Source organism: Panthera onca, chromosome A2, assembly GCF_046562875.1.
Source record: "Panthera onca isolate mPanOnc1 chromosome A2, mPanOnc1 haplotype 2, whole genome shotgun sequence".
Classification (NCBI taxonomy): domain Eukaryota; kingdom Metazoa; phylum Chordata; class Mammalia; order Carnivora; family Felidae; genus Panthera; species Panthera onca.
This window is the reverse complement of record NC_138340.1, coordinates 129,862,750-129,877,637: the sequence shown is the minus strand read 5'-3', so window position 1 is coordinate 129,877,637 and position 14,888 is coordinate 129,862,750. Positions and strand designations below refer to the sequence as shown.

The following is a 14,888-nucleotide window of genomic DNA, read 5'->3' as shown; positions in this document are numbered from 1 at the left end:
CTTACCATGGGGTTTTTATACCAACCTTGAGGCAGGGTGGAAGGCCTTTCTGGTGCTGCTTGCTACTGTGCTCCTAATGGTCTCTATGGCAGTAGTGAGACCAGAAGCTTTAGAGAAGGAGAAGACAAGGGGATTTTTTCAGTGTTTGAGAGACTGAATGGAGTATGCCCTTGTTTAATAGAATACAGAGAAATTGAGTATTTGTAGTTATGTCACTGACTTCAAATTATCAGTATATATGAATTAGAATACTCAACATAGTTTATTCTGTGCAATATAATTTTTATAAAGAATGAGGCTGCCATTTAATATGAAAATTGGCACTGCAAATAATTTTAAATAAAGATTAAAAACATGGAAGAACATTTACTTATTGACTGAATTTTCACTTCTGTGTCCCCCTATTTCTCTTTGATTCCTAAGACAGAATCTTAGTTTCTCTCAGGAAGGCCCCAGAGTATTCTTTGATTCTTGATGGCTGCTCATATACCTATAATAAGTAGTGAACCATAATATGAAAAAAATGCCTTTCATTGAATATAAAATATAATAACTATCATTTATGGACACTTTCTGTTTTCATAAATGGGTTACACATCTTATATTTTCTTTATTATTGTGGCAACAGTGCAAGCTAGGCGCTATCATTTCTATTTTATAAATGCCAAAAATGAGACAAAGAGAAAATAAGTAACTTCCTCAAGTTCCTTTAAGTGGCAGGGTGGGTTTAAAAACTATAGGGGTGCCTGGGTGGCTCAGTCAGTTAAGTGTCTGACTTCACAGCTCAGGTCATGATCTCACAGTTCATGGGTTCGAGCCCCGCGTTGGGCTCTGTGCTGACAGCTCAGAGCCTGGAGCCTGCTTCTGATTCTGTGTCCCTCTCTCTCTGCCCCTCCCCAACTAGTGCTCTGTCTCTGTCTCTCAAAAAATAAAATAAAAACGTTTAAAAAAAAACTATTACCAGTCGAACTCCAGAGTCCATACTCTTTTCTCTGTGCCTAAATTCTGTCTCTTGTTTCATGGCACATCTTTCCTAGGGATTTGTAATTTCTTGATTTGGGCATTTTGCCCTTTAGAATTAAAAGGGCTTGGGATCTACAAATAAGTCCCCTGGAAGGAATTGCTCTTTTAACAGCAACAAAATCTTATAAATGAGAGGTCACACTAATGTACAATATGACTGTCTAGGAAAGTGCCAACACAACTTCTGGCTGGAAGTCTGAGAATATAGCCCCTGCTTGTCCCAGTTAAGCTGTGAATGCATATGCAGGCATTTCTCTTTATAACTCTCTGTGGACAGAGTTTGCAATATCAGATGTGAGATGATAGAAGTGGCTCCCAGGAAAATGAAGCCAAGGAAGCTATGGCCTAAAATATAAACTCTTTTTTGAAAACTTGTTTCCTTACTGAGCTTGCCAATTTCCATAATTAGAGGCAATTAAGTACTTTAATTAGTTTGATCTTTATGGAATTTCCAGCATATTTTTATTTTGTAATCAGAACTAAATTTGAGTATGTGACGAATATCCCGTATAAAGGCTTACGTTAACATGCATCAAAATGGTTTACTTCCCTTCCAGGATAGACATATTTTACTGGCATAATTTTAACATGCATTTCGTAAAAACGCAGGGTTTATGTCTTATTACTTATTTGAAATACCACACCATCCATCTGTAGGCAGCATGGGGTTAAGCAGAACATAACGGCTTTTCTTCATTTTTTGGTTTAGATGCAGCCACAAAACAAATATTTAAGATGCATTTATAAATACTTAATGTGTCTTAGCATTTAATATAAATGATACTTTAAATTTTTGGTATAAAATAATTGTTAGTATAAAAGTTCATGTAATCTTCCAAAGAAGCAATTTAAAAGAGAACTGCCAATGTATGTAAGATTTAGCGTTCAAATCATAGTACAAATTAAGGTTGATTTGATTAGTGAATTGCTGACTTCCAAATTTCAATTTACATAAGTACTTGACAGGATCCCAACTATTGAGAAACTGGCCTGAGTTCTCTTATTTTCTTGTGCATGTCTCTGCTTCTAGGTCCACTGGATGGATATATCACCAAGATGATTTTGTTTTTCTTATTTGCAACTAACTCCATTATTGAAAGCATGAGAGCCCTAGATTCATACCACACTTTCCACCTTCACCCTCGACCCCAGAGCTTTTTTCTTTGAGGAACACGATTGATTGTCTTTATTTTCTTAACCCTTTATTTTCTTAACTTTTTCATCCCTGGGGTACTCTGTGCTCTATTTTCGAGTTCTCATTTTTCAAATTTATTGTCTTCCTTTTTCCCCTTTTCGGTCGATAAATAAACTGACAAACTCTATCTTGAATCCAAGATGAGTTTTTGAAATACTCTGAGGATTCCTTTTAATGGAGTGCATCATAGAGGTTTGAGGGCACTGGGCGCAGTTGCACCCTCAGTTATGTTGCAACTTTGGGATAGCCTCTAACTTCCTTACATCTAGTAGGATCAAAGGAGTAGTAAATACCTGGTGGTAGAAGAGACTAGAAAATATACAATGGATTTAGTTCCATTTGTGCTCTTGGCTTGGTAGATGGGAATTCTGCCCCATAGTTCCATTGAGCATGCTAAGTAATGGAGTCCTGTAAACAGGACCATGATGGGCACTTAAAGAATTTACTTTACTGAGGATGGGACTTGGGGGAAAAAAAACCCAAAGATTCCATATTTTATATTTCAGTTGCACACTCATTTCTTTTGCCACTTAGGGGAAAGAAGTTTAAAAATCTCTTTTTAATAAAGAGGCAAACAAAACACCAGACTTTTAACTATAAAGAACAAACTGTTGGTTATCAGAGGGGAGATGGGTGGGGGATGGGTGAAATAGGTCAAGGAGGTTAAGAGTACACTTATCATGATGAGCACTGAAAAAGTGTAGAATTGTTGAATCATTGTACACCTGAAATTAATATAACTCTGTGTGTTAATTATACTGGAATTTAAAAACTAAAATAAAACAAAAGAAACCCCTAAGACAACCATATGACCCAACCATATGATCCATTTCTAGTTATTTACTAATGCGAAATAAAACAATATGTCCACACACACAAAAATCTTTTTTAAATGCTTTTTATTCATTTTTATGCTCTTTATCTTATTGGAGTAAGAAGTGGCTGTGTGTATTGAAATGTTTATTTTTAATACTTTTGAATGCAGGAATTTTATTCAGTACTCATTCTATATGTAAGCAAGGTTTGAGCATATCTAAAGTGACAGATTAGCTGGCTAAAAAATTTATAGCTATTGGTTTTTACTATAAGAAGTAATCAGAAATGTGGAAGCAATGATAAGAAGCCCTTAGTGTACTTTATTCTTATGTTAGCTTTTATCATGTTATTGAAAAGAGTTATGAGTCATTTTTTTGTTGTGGTTTGTGGCATACAACTAGATTAAATAATGTTGGTCATTTGTTTAGGATTGTATAAAACCTTTGCATTTATTCCAGTATCCACTTTCAAAATTGGAAATTTCAACTGTGTATTTTGGGACATCAGAATCTTCCTTTTTGCCTCTCATTGATCATCTGGATTTGTGCTGACAAATAGTAGCTGTGTATGTGGGGCCATAGCCTATGAATGAAGCTGGGGGTACCCATGAGAATGTACATAGTAGCTACTCCACATTTCCTTTCCAAACCATTACCCACTTCAGCATTTCAGTGCTCAAATACACAGTTCACTCATTTACCAAATCTATTTTTTTTTTTTTGCATATTTATGATGTGTTAGGTGACATTTAGAGGGTGGAATATATAATGAGGAACAAGACAGTCATGAATCCTATTGAGAGCTTATACTCTATTAACATTCTATAAATATAAATAAGACAATATCAGAAGAGTGATCAGAATGACAAAAGTATAGGGCTACTTATCTGAAACAGGTTTCTTAGTATCTGGTTGGGGGAAATATTATCTATTCCTGCTTTGGAAAAGCACATGAAGATACTGCTTTATTTATTCTCTAGCCAACCACAAAGAGGAAATTGGGCTCAGTGATCATAAGGCAGTTTGTTTTTTTTTAAATGTGAATCTTAAATGTATGTACAAATTGTCTACTCATGGTATTAAGGATATCAGGTAATAAAGAGTCCTAATTATATTTAAATAGGTCTACGTATAGTGATAATAATGGTAAGATGAGTTAGTCATAGTGATATAGTAATAAGATGGTAGAGAAATAATGGTATAATATTTGGTGGTTGTAAAAACTGAATATCCCTTTTCTTTTTTCAATAGCATCAACTAAGCACCATAATATATGTTACTTTAGTATGCAGGATTTAGCTTCAAAGAATAACATTTTTCTATCCTGGAAACATCATAGGAAACTAATAAACAGTATGTCAAATTTTTTCTTAATTTATGCAATAAAGCACATATCCCATATAGAACAGCCAAAATGAAAAAAAAAAATTGGAGGCTTTGTCAATATGTATGCATAATCGAATCAAAAATAATTAGTACATTCATTTCAGCACAATTTTAGTTTTTGATTCTGTGTTTCATGGGAAAGATAGTTGCTGGTTCTTGAGAGAATGTAAATGTCTCCTAGCTAGTTGGAAATAGTAATGTGAAAAGGAATTAGAATAATCAAGCCAATACTATGTCTCATTTAGGGTATTAAGTGTTTTCTTATTTCGTTGATTGTCAGTAGGACCCCATTTTTACAGTAAAAGAAAGTGAGCATCCAAGCAAATGCACCCAGGGAATGTGAAAGCTAGGATTCATTTTCCTGCTTTCTGACTCTGCAACATGAACCCATCCTCCTGTCATATTTGATATTTGTATATGTAAATAAAAGTAATCTCACAGGTACATAACTTTTAGGGAACATTTTAGGGAAAGCCTAATTTAGTTAAATTAAATTTGTGGGTCATATACAAAGGGCATTATAACAATAGTTTTAATTATGTCATGAACTAATGGTTCTACAATTAGTACATAACAACATTGGTCTTTAGTTTTATATTCTATTACTCACTGAGACACCTACACCATTAAATTTGGATGTAAAAGGTAAAATAAAGTTAATGGAGAGAAGGACAAAGAAAAGAGGACAAATTTTCAAAGAGTGGGGCAGTTTGATTCTCAGCAATTAAGTCAGATTTTGTTTTAGTGAAAAACTTTCCCTGAACATTTCTTAATGAATTTTTTGTGCAGTACTTTCAAGATTCAACATTTTTATTTTTTATCCATATTCATGAAATCAAGGATTGCTAGTCATCAAATGAAGTGTGTATTTGGGAAGAAAATAAGTAATGGAAAAGACATTAAGGTGACACAGATTGTCCATTTTTCTAATTTTTATTATGTTTACAGAATAAATGAGATTAAGTAAACAATGTTCTATAACTGGAAGAGAATCATTGAAAAGCCAGTATTAATAGAAGAGTCCACACCACAGACCTTTCATGTTTCCCATGGTTTAAATGAGTTTAGGGGCACCTGGGTGGCTCAGTAGGTTAAGTGTCCGACTTTGGCTGTGGTCATAATCTCCCAGTCTGTGGGTTAAAGCCCCACATCCGGCTCTGTGCTGACAGGTCAGAGCCTCCAGCCTGCTTCAGATTCTGTGTCTCCCTCTCGCTCTGCCCCTCCCCCACTTGTTCTCTGTCTCTGTCTCTCTCAAAACAAACAAAAAAAAATAAACAAACATCCAGAAAATTTTAAATGAGTTTAAATTGTTACATTATTTTTAGGTAGCATATTGTGATTTTCATGAGTTAGCAAAAGGTGGAAGTTTGATGCCTTTTTGCCGTTCTGTGTAAGTGAGTAGATTTACAATATGCTGTAGACTTAACAAATGACTTTCGTATGCCAAAACTAAATCTGACACTTCATTTCGTATTTGATACATATATGATACTTTAAAAATGCAGGATATCTGTAGATTACAGTGAGAAAAATAGATTTTCCTATTGACATGTTTAGAAATATATTTTCCAATATAAAGTCACTTAGTCTGCTTTTCATAAAAGAATAAATGTATTTCTTAAACTTAATTTTCTCTCTTACTTATTCTGTGTACTTTTATTTTTAAAGTTCCATGTGCAGATCTGTTTTGCTTTTCTTCAGATAATTTATGATATTGTGAACTATATGATTTCCAATGCCACACATAGTTTTTCATATACAAATTATATTTTCTTTTTGACAGCAAACCTAGGATGATTATTGCTTAAAAATATATATATTGTAGGGGCCCCTGGTGGCTCAGTTGGTTGAGTGTCAGACTTTTGATTTTGGTTCAGGTGATGATCTCACAGTTCATGGGATCAGACCCCACATCAGGCTCTGCACTGCTTGGGACTCACTCTCTCTCTCTCTCCCTCCCTCCCTCCCTCCCTCCCTCTCCCTCTCTCTCTGCCCCTCCCCTATTCACATGCCTCTCCCCCCCACAAAAATAAAAATAAATAAACATTAATATATATATATATATATATATATATATATATATATATATATGGCTTAGTGATAAAAGAATAAATAATGTAGTTAAACTGCATTGAGTTTGCAATCTGCATCAGGGAAAGAAACCCCTTGGAAATGATTTTGATGATATTAATAAATGATATTAACTCTTAGGTAATATAGTTCATATACCTCAAAAAATTAAAACTCAAATGCATTAATCTGGGAAGAATAATGCATTGATATGAGTGAAGATTTACCAGAAAATATTTTCATTTTACCTTATGTCCCCCTTTGTATCAAACCATGCTTTTTTTTGTTGTTTATTTATCATATACATTGTTCATATTTTTTTCTGACTTCAAGAAAGCTTTTTATGGCCCATGATTTTTAAGGCAAAAATTTCCATTTCTAAGCTGTTAGTGATTTTTAAACAGATTTATTAAGATTCACAAATTATGCAATTCACCCACATAATGTGTACAATTCATTGGTTTTTAGTGTATTCATAGGTAACATGCAACCATCACTGCAGTCTGTACTAGAACATTTTCATTGGAAGATGAACATTTCTCAGGAAGAAATCCATTACCTGTTAGCTTTCACCCTCCTTCTTCACATCCCTACTGCCCCAAAATTGTAGCAATACAATTGATTTTTGTATATTGATCTTGCATCCTGCAACCTTGTGGAACTTATTAGCTCTAGTAGCTTTTGAGTGGATTCTTGAAGATTTTCAATATACATGGTTATGTTGTCTATCAATAGAATTGGTTTTACTTCTTCCTTTCTTTTTGGGTGCCTTTTATTTCCTTTTCTTGCCTCGTTGTTCTGGCTAGTACCTCTAGTACAATGTTAACTAGAATTGGCAAGAGCAGATATCCATGGCTTGCTTGTGATCATCTGGGAAACATCCAGTTTTTCATCACTAAGTATGACGTTGGTTGTGAGTTTTTCATAGATGTTCTTTCAAGGAGGAAGTTCACTTCTTTTCTTAGTCTGTTGAATGTTTTTTTGGTTTGATTGGCTTTATTTTCACCCCACGAAAGGGTGTTGAGTTTTGTCAAAGGCTTTTCTGCATCTATTGAGATGATCATATGATTTTTGTTTTTTATTATTTTTGTTTGAAGTACTATATTAATTGATTTTTCAGATGTTGAACCAACCTTGTATCCCTGGAACAAATCCCATTTGATTATGCTGTAATCAATCTTTTTATATATAGCTGCATTTAGTTTGCTAGTATTTTATTGATCTTTTTGCATCTATATTCATAAGAGATGTTTGTGTTTTCTTGTGTTGTTTTCATTTGGTTATGGTATCAGGGAAATAATGGCCTCATAGAATGTGGTAGAATGTGTTCCCTCTTCTATTTTGGGAGAGTGAGTGAAAATATGATATTAATTCTTAATATGTTTGGTGCAATTTAATGGAGAAGCCATCTGGATCTGGGCTTTTCTTTGTGGATATATTTTTTTTATTGCTACTTTAATCTCTTTATTTGTTAAGGGTCTTTTCATATTATTTATTTTTTGAGACAATTTCAGTAGTTCATGTCTTGCTAGGAAATTGTCCATTTTATCTAAGTTATCTAATAAGGTGCCATACATATTGTTCATAGTTTTCCTTTATAATCTTCTTTAGTTTTGTAGGGTCAGAAGTAATTTCTCCTGTTTCAGGGTAAGTTCCTCTTTAGGTAAACTGTGCCTTAATAAAGAAGTAACCATGGCTTGGTTTTTCTGGTGACCAGACTCCATCTTGAAGCTATCCCAGAGCCCACTAAGAGTCACTTCTTTGAACAAAGATAGTCCTATCACCTAGAAAACTCCAAACAATTTAGGAATTCTGTGTCAGGGACTGGGATCATAGACCAAATGTTAGAATAAAAGGTGCTCCTAGCACTTTATCATATAGGTAATTACGAAGGCCTTTAGGAGCTCTGGCCAGGACCAGGGGACAAAGACAGTATATATATGTCTTTTTATATCACAATATCACAGTCTTCATATCAACCCCTTTAGTTAGATAATCTTCATTTTAAAGAAGAAGAAATCAAAACATGGAACAACTGGCATGCTTACCTTGATACCAGGGGGAAAGGCAGCATCTTTCTGATTGAGACTTGGTTTTGTCTTTATCTCTTATAGACGAAAATTGGATTTTAAGTTTAACTTTTAAAATTCAGAAGTAAGAAAGCTTTTTGTCCTTCCTTTTGCTTGTTAAAGTAAAAATTTTCAGTCACTTAAATATGGGTAGTGGCTTCAAACACAGTTTTTGTTCCAGAAGTCAAACCTATCAGTGTTAACTCAGCTCCCCATGAACTGACATCACAGAAATTATTTGAGCTCTTCTCCTCCTATCTTTGAGTGGGTGAGGAAAGTTCACAGCTATGATGGGAGAGTGTGAGATGGTACTTCAGCTTTTTTTTTCTTGAATGTGGCTAAGCCAGGATGGGGGAAGTGCTGGAAGTGTTGCCTCTTTTAGTAAAACGTTTTCCTTGACCTTCTGCTGGCTCTCATACTGAATGAGTTGAGAGACCAAAGGTTGTAAGGGGCTGTGTAGTTCATTCTAGCCTGCCTTCATACAGCTGGGATACATAGTGTCATGAAGGCTCTGAAATGAAGGCATTAGCTTTTTTGAATTTCACTTAATTTTTGATACATATATATATACATGTATATATGTATACATACACACACATATATACATTTAAAATAGTTTTCAATTTAATAGACCTTAATAGTTGCTTTCATAAAATGTAAAGGCTCTTAAAGGCAGTAAGAATCTATTCAGTGTCTGTTGTATGCCTAGTACTCCGCCAGGGGTCTTATCTGTCTTTGATTTGTTGGCTTTTTATTCTTTATTGGAAGGTCCAGCCCACTTAGAGGAATTCTTTAAATGCTAAGCTTTATATATGCACACCTCCCTTGCCTTTCATATTTCTCTGTGACCGTTTACTGCGCATGTATTGATTTGAAAATATCTTTCAGATTCCTTTCTTGGCAGTTTTAATTTGTGCATCTTTGCCAAGAAGGGATTATATTTGTTGCCATGCACATGCTTTATGGGGCTATGTTCTTTTTTTCAATAATTGTTTTACTAGAGTCAATAGGAGGCTGGTTAATAGTTTTTCATATGGTAATAGAATTTTCTGAAGCAGGGAAAATGTAATTGTGAAATTTAAAAATAAGCAAACAAGGACCAGAAGATTTAGGCAGTATATTTTCTGTAAGTACTGTGAACTTTGAAGCCAGCAATATGTTTTTGCATTCGGGGAGGTAGTAGCTTCAAAAATAAAACATACAATAAAAATATAGATGATGTCTATAAGTGGTATGTGTATAAAGGTGCCTGTGTATATACATGGCAATATGTGTTGAATCAGGAGTTAGAAGACTAGGTTTTGTCACTTACCAGCTGTAGGAAGTCATTAAAACCCCTGTCTGCCTCAGTTTTCTACTTTGTAATAATACTTGGATTGCCTATTTCATTTGTAAATATGTGATGAAATTAACCATATGAAAGGGCTGAAAATCATAGTTGTTAAATTGTAAAATATTGTTATAAGTCTGTGTGTATAGCCAATTCACCACTGATTAATCATTTTAATGAGACTGAACCTGAGGTCCCAAGATTAAAAAAAAAAAATTTGGACTTGAGTGTATGTGTGTGTGTGTGTGTGTGTATTTTTATTATATTAGGCATGTAGTGAAATTGAAGGATGGTATTCCCTACAGATGGATGCCCATGGGAGGTTCCTATTTATGAGAAGTGTCGATATTTAGAATTTATTTTAAGAGATGTTTAAAGTGATAAGTAAGCATTGTTATATTAATATATTTAGCCTCACTATAAGGTATATATTTTTAGAATAGTTGGAAATTTTAGATTTGTTTCTCTTTTTGGAGATGATAAGATCATGAAATGATACAACAGAGAAAGACTGATTATTGCTTGTCATAATCATCTTATAGGCTCTTTTCTTCATATTTGAACTACATTTTCTTAATAGATATGTTCTATAATTGATATACCTCTAACTCTTCTTATTTTCACTTAATATATGGATTACATTTCACTCCTGGCTTGTTCTTCTGAAAATAAGATAAACATCCCAGGATGCACACTCCATATGCTCTCCTGCTGGGAATTGGAAATGACATCGTTACTCCAGAATTGCATTTACTCTTGCTCTCTGATAAGGGACAGACAGCTTATAGTTTATTATGCACCAACCATGAGGATGAAAATGAATGCATAGGTCCCCAAACCATTGCAGTGGTCGCAAGTGGTTCAAATGACATATGAAAATCACAGACTTTCTTTGCAGCATGTTTCTTCCATTGTGCAGACACAGCCTTAACATTTGCAGTATCTTTAGAAAGTTTATGGAGTAGCTCATAAGCAATCTGTAACAGAAGGGGTGTGAGGAGCTTAAGAGCGGATAAGTAACTCAGTGATTTAGGTTAACTCAACTTACTTCTTGCATCAGCAGTGTTTACTCTCTTGTGAACACTTGTACTCAGTCCTTTGTAAATTGTTGCGAGAGATTATTTAAACTGTTCTATAGAAATGGTTAATAATAGCCCTGCCATTGTGCCCCTGATAGCATGTATGTGTAGCACTTGATTAACAAATACATCCACAGTACCTAAATGGCAGCCATGTCCCATGTATTGTACAAATATTAGCTCCTTTAATCTCATAATAACTATGTGATGTATTTGCCTTCATTTTATGGATGAGGAAACTAAGGCAAAGAGAAGTTGTATCGCTTTCCACATAGGTCGTAGCAAAGCCATATGTTAAACTCTCCACCATCCAAGCTCTTAACTACTATGCTATGCTGCTCTCTAGTCATTTAGTCAAATTGTTGGTTATGTCAAATGCTATTTTGCTTGGAAAATACATGAGGTACTCTTCATGTTTCCATTGAGGAAAGTCTACCATGGGGCATACCGGTTAATGCTTATGAGCATTTGCAGTCAGTAGTATCTGATTGTGTGCGAGAGAGAAGTAATCATATACATTAGTGGTTGTTGTTCTTTGATTGTTTTTCAGTTTACATTGCCTTTGGAATATTGCTTGTGGTGGGTGATAATGGTAATCCTACCATTCTTTCTGTAATTAAGAGTAAGACATTTTGAATGTCATTTTGAATGAACCTGAAGAGTAAGACATTTTGGCTGAATTGTGCATTGATTCTGTTAGATGCCAGGCACTATTATGAACCTAGGACACACAGTGGAGATTAAGACAATGTCAATGTTGACAAGCTACTTATAGCCTTGTGGTGAGCATTTTGGCCTTTGAAAAATTAATTTCTTATGTGAGTATGTAAGACTCTTGGTCTATAAAATGAAGGGATTATTGTGTTCATATTACATTGTGCAATGAGTTCTTAATTATGAGTTACATATAACACAATTAAATATAATAAAACCAAAATTAAATGAGCAAATCCCTACTTGATGCAAACTTAATGCTTCTTTTCTTTTTAATCTTTATTTATTTTTGAGAGAGAGAGAGAGGAGAGAGAGAAAGAGAGACAGAGTGTGAATGAGGAAGGGGCAGAGAGAGAGAAGAAGACACAGAATCCAAAGCAGGCCCCAGTCTCCAAGCTATCAGCACAGAGCCTGATGCAGGGCTTGAACTCACGAACTGTGAGATCATGACCTGAGCCAAAGCTGGATGCTTAGCCAACTGAGCCACCCAGGTGCCCCCAAACTTAATGCTTCTTAATTAGATATTGAATCATTTTTTTTTTGTTTCTCCTTTTTTTTTTTCAAGTTTATTTTGAGAGGGGGTGGGGGGAGAGGGAGAGGGAGAGAGAGGGAGGGAGGGAGGGAGGGAGGGAGGGAGAGAGAGAGAGAGAGAGAGAGAGAGAGAGAGAAAGAGAATCCCAAGCAGGCTCCATGCTGTCAGCAGAGACCCTGAAGCGGGACTCATATGGCAAACTGTGAGATCATGACCTGAGCCAAAATTGAGAGTTCAATGCTTAACCTACTAAGTCACCCAGGCACCCCTGTTTCTCCCTTTGCATCAGCAAATAATTTTATGTGTTGTTAATTCTTAAGTTTTTATTCATGTAGAAAGTTGTTTTAGAAATGTCTTTCAAAATCAATTTGTAAAAAATCAATTTATTGGAAAGTGCGATATTTGACATATAGGCTTGTATTTTATCTAAAGAGAGAATAATGCTTTTAGATGCCATTGTCTAGTATGTTAAATTCTGAAAAAGAAAGTTAAAGTTTTTAAAAATCCTTCTCTGACTGGAGCACTTTGGTAGTGATGTTAATGCTTTGAGAGAAAGCTCTACTTTTAGGAGATTAGAATCTCCTGGGGCTTTTATGACCTAAACTCTCAGTATTCTTTGCTGGAATTCTTATTGACTTCATGTATTTGTTCATTTGTGTATAGCATATGGTGCAATAACAGCCCCTCAGCAGGTTACATTTCCTTCTTTACCATAGAGAAAACAATAGTAGTCATACATTACATAGATTGTCAGCACGGTGGTATTTCCAACACTTTACCATGCATTTTCTACCATTTTGTTAATTTCAAGTTGATTTTAATTAATTTGATGGTATGTTGCCTTTTAAAAATGTTTTTATTACATAGCATATACAACTTCAGATTGGGGAAGTGTTGACAGAGATAAGAAATTGCATCATAGAGTGTTTCAATTTGTAGATTAAATTCAATATTGAATCCAACATCAATAATAAATAAAGCTGCTGAGTTTCTTTTCTATATTCTCCAAAGAACTTGAAGTTGAACAGATTCTGCTTAGGATCCAACACTATGTTGAATATTTGTATTATTAAAATCTCTTACAGGAGCTCCTGGGTGGCTCAGTCAGTTGAACATCTGACTCTTGATGTCAGCTCAGGCCATGATCCCAGAGTTGTGGGATTGAGCCTCTGCTCTGCTCTGAGCATGAGCCTGCTTGAGATTCTCTCTCTCTCTCTCTCTCTCTCTCTCTCTCTCCCTCTCCCTCTCCCTCTCCCTCTCCCTCTCCCTCTCCCTCTCCCTCTCTTTCTCCCCCCCCCCTTTCTCCTCTCCCCCACTCTGTCTCTTTCTCTAAAATAAAAAAAAAAGGAAAGAAAAAGTCTCTTACATTTTATACTGTTTAGCAAACAGATTTAGCAAGTGACATATATGATTTCTTTATTTTCACAATATATTCTCAACAATACTCATGTTCACAATATCAAAGAAATTCTTGGGGGCATATATTACTTTCTTTGTTGAGATTCGTATTGTTTTCTGTTAACTCAGAGAAAGTATTACCAAATGCCTGTGTCCATTTTTCACCAAAACCATGTTCCACTCATTCTTTTCTTCAAGTTACTGATGCCTTGATCCATTTCCCACCCCTAACCTTACTTTATTACTTGGCCCTTTTATTTTGAATTCTTGATTTAATATTTTTTAGTTACATTTCTATCTGCTTTTGGTGCAAGCTACCTATATTATTTTAACTGAAGCAGCAGCATTGTAATGAGAAGAAAAATTGTTCATGTTGCTTCTTGGATTCACCGTGTGCTCTTTGAGGCAGTAAAATCTTGAGCCTTGAGAGTGGAGGCAGGAAAGCCTTACATGATTTATGCTCTACAGGTTGTCCCTTAATGGTTCCATTGGCCTTTCTGGGCTTTAAAGAAAACATTTAAATTTTTGTTGTGTGATATTTATAAAATAAAGAGACTCAACTATCATTTCCCTTGAGATCAATGATTCCCAACATTAGTTTTATGCTACCCTAGTGAGTTTCTGATAATTTCAAGGTGGTATAATATTGAAAAAGCCTTAAGGGAAAATTTAATACATGGTAATTTTAAATATAAATGTGTACCATCTGGTTCTCTCTCTCTCTCTCTCTCTCTCTCTCTCTGTATATGTCTTGTGTGCATATTTTTCTTTTCAGAAAAGTGTTGTCAAAGTGCCTGTGAAAGAAGTTGATTGCATTCATTGCTTTACACTTAGAAAAATTTTAGATTCTTAGACTAATTACTAGAGGCAAAAATGGACCAGTGAAATCCAATCAATTACACACTCAGATGTTTTTTCTTGCTTTCTGAGCATTTGGAACCATCTAGAATAGCATGATTACAAGATAAAATCACTGTCTTTTTAATTCTATGATTGTATATCTCAAGCTTCATGTTTCTGTTTTAAGAATCTTTCCAAGTACAAGAAAATAATTGTAGGCAAAGTGGTACCATTGGTGAACCAGGATCTAGGAAGTTAATGACAAGAAACCTCAGACCTTGATATTTAGACATGCCAGTAAATGGGTAGGTTTGTAGGACTGTCATTGCTAGAGCTAGTCTGCCTATTAGGTCACATTGTCTACCTCTCCATGTTTACTTCAAAGCTATTCATTTCTTCTGGAAATAACTGCCCAAAGCTTTATTTCTTAAAGGTGT

The 14,888-nt window shown here is 34.9% G+C and overlaps 1 protein-coding gene across 8 annotated transcripts in view; it reads left to right on the top strand.

Moving 5' to 3' along the window:
- The window catches only part of IMMP2L (inner mitochondrial membrane peptidase subunit 2), an 886,893-nt gene that overhangs the window by 369,931 nt on the left and 502,074 nt on the right, over window positions 1–14,888 (top strand). The gene's annotated exons all lie outside the window — the stretch shown is intronic.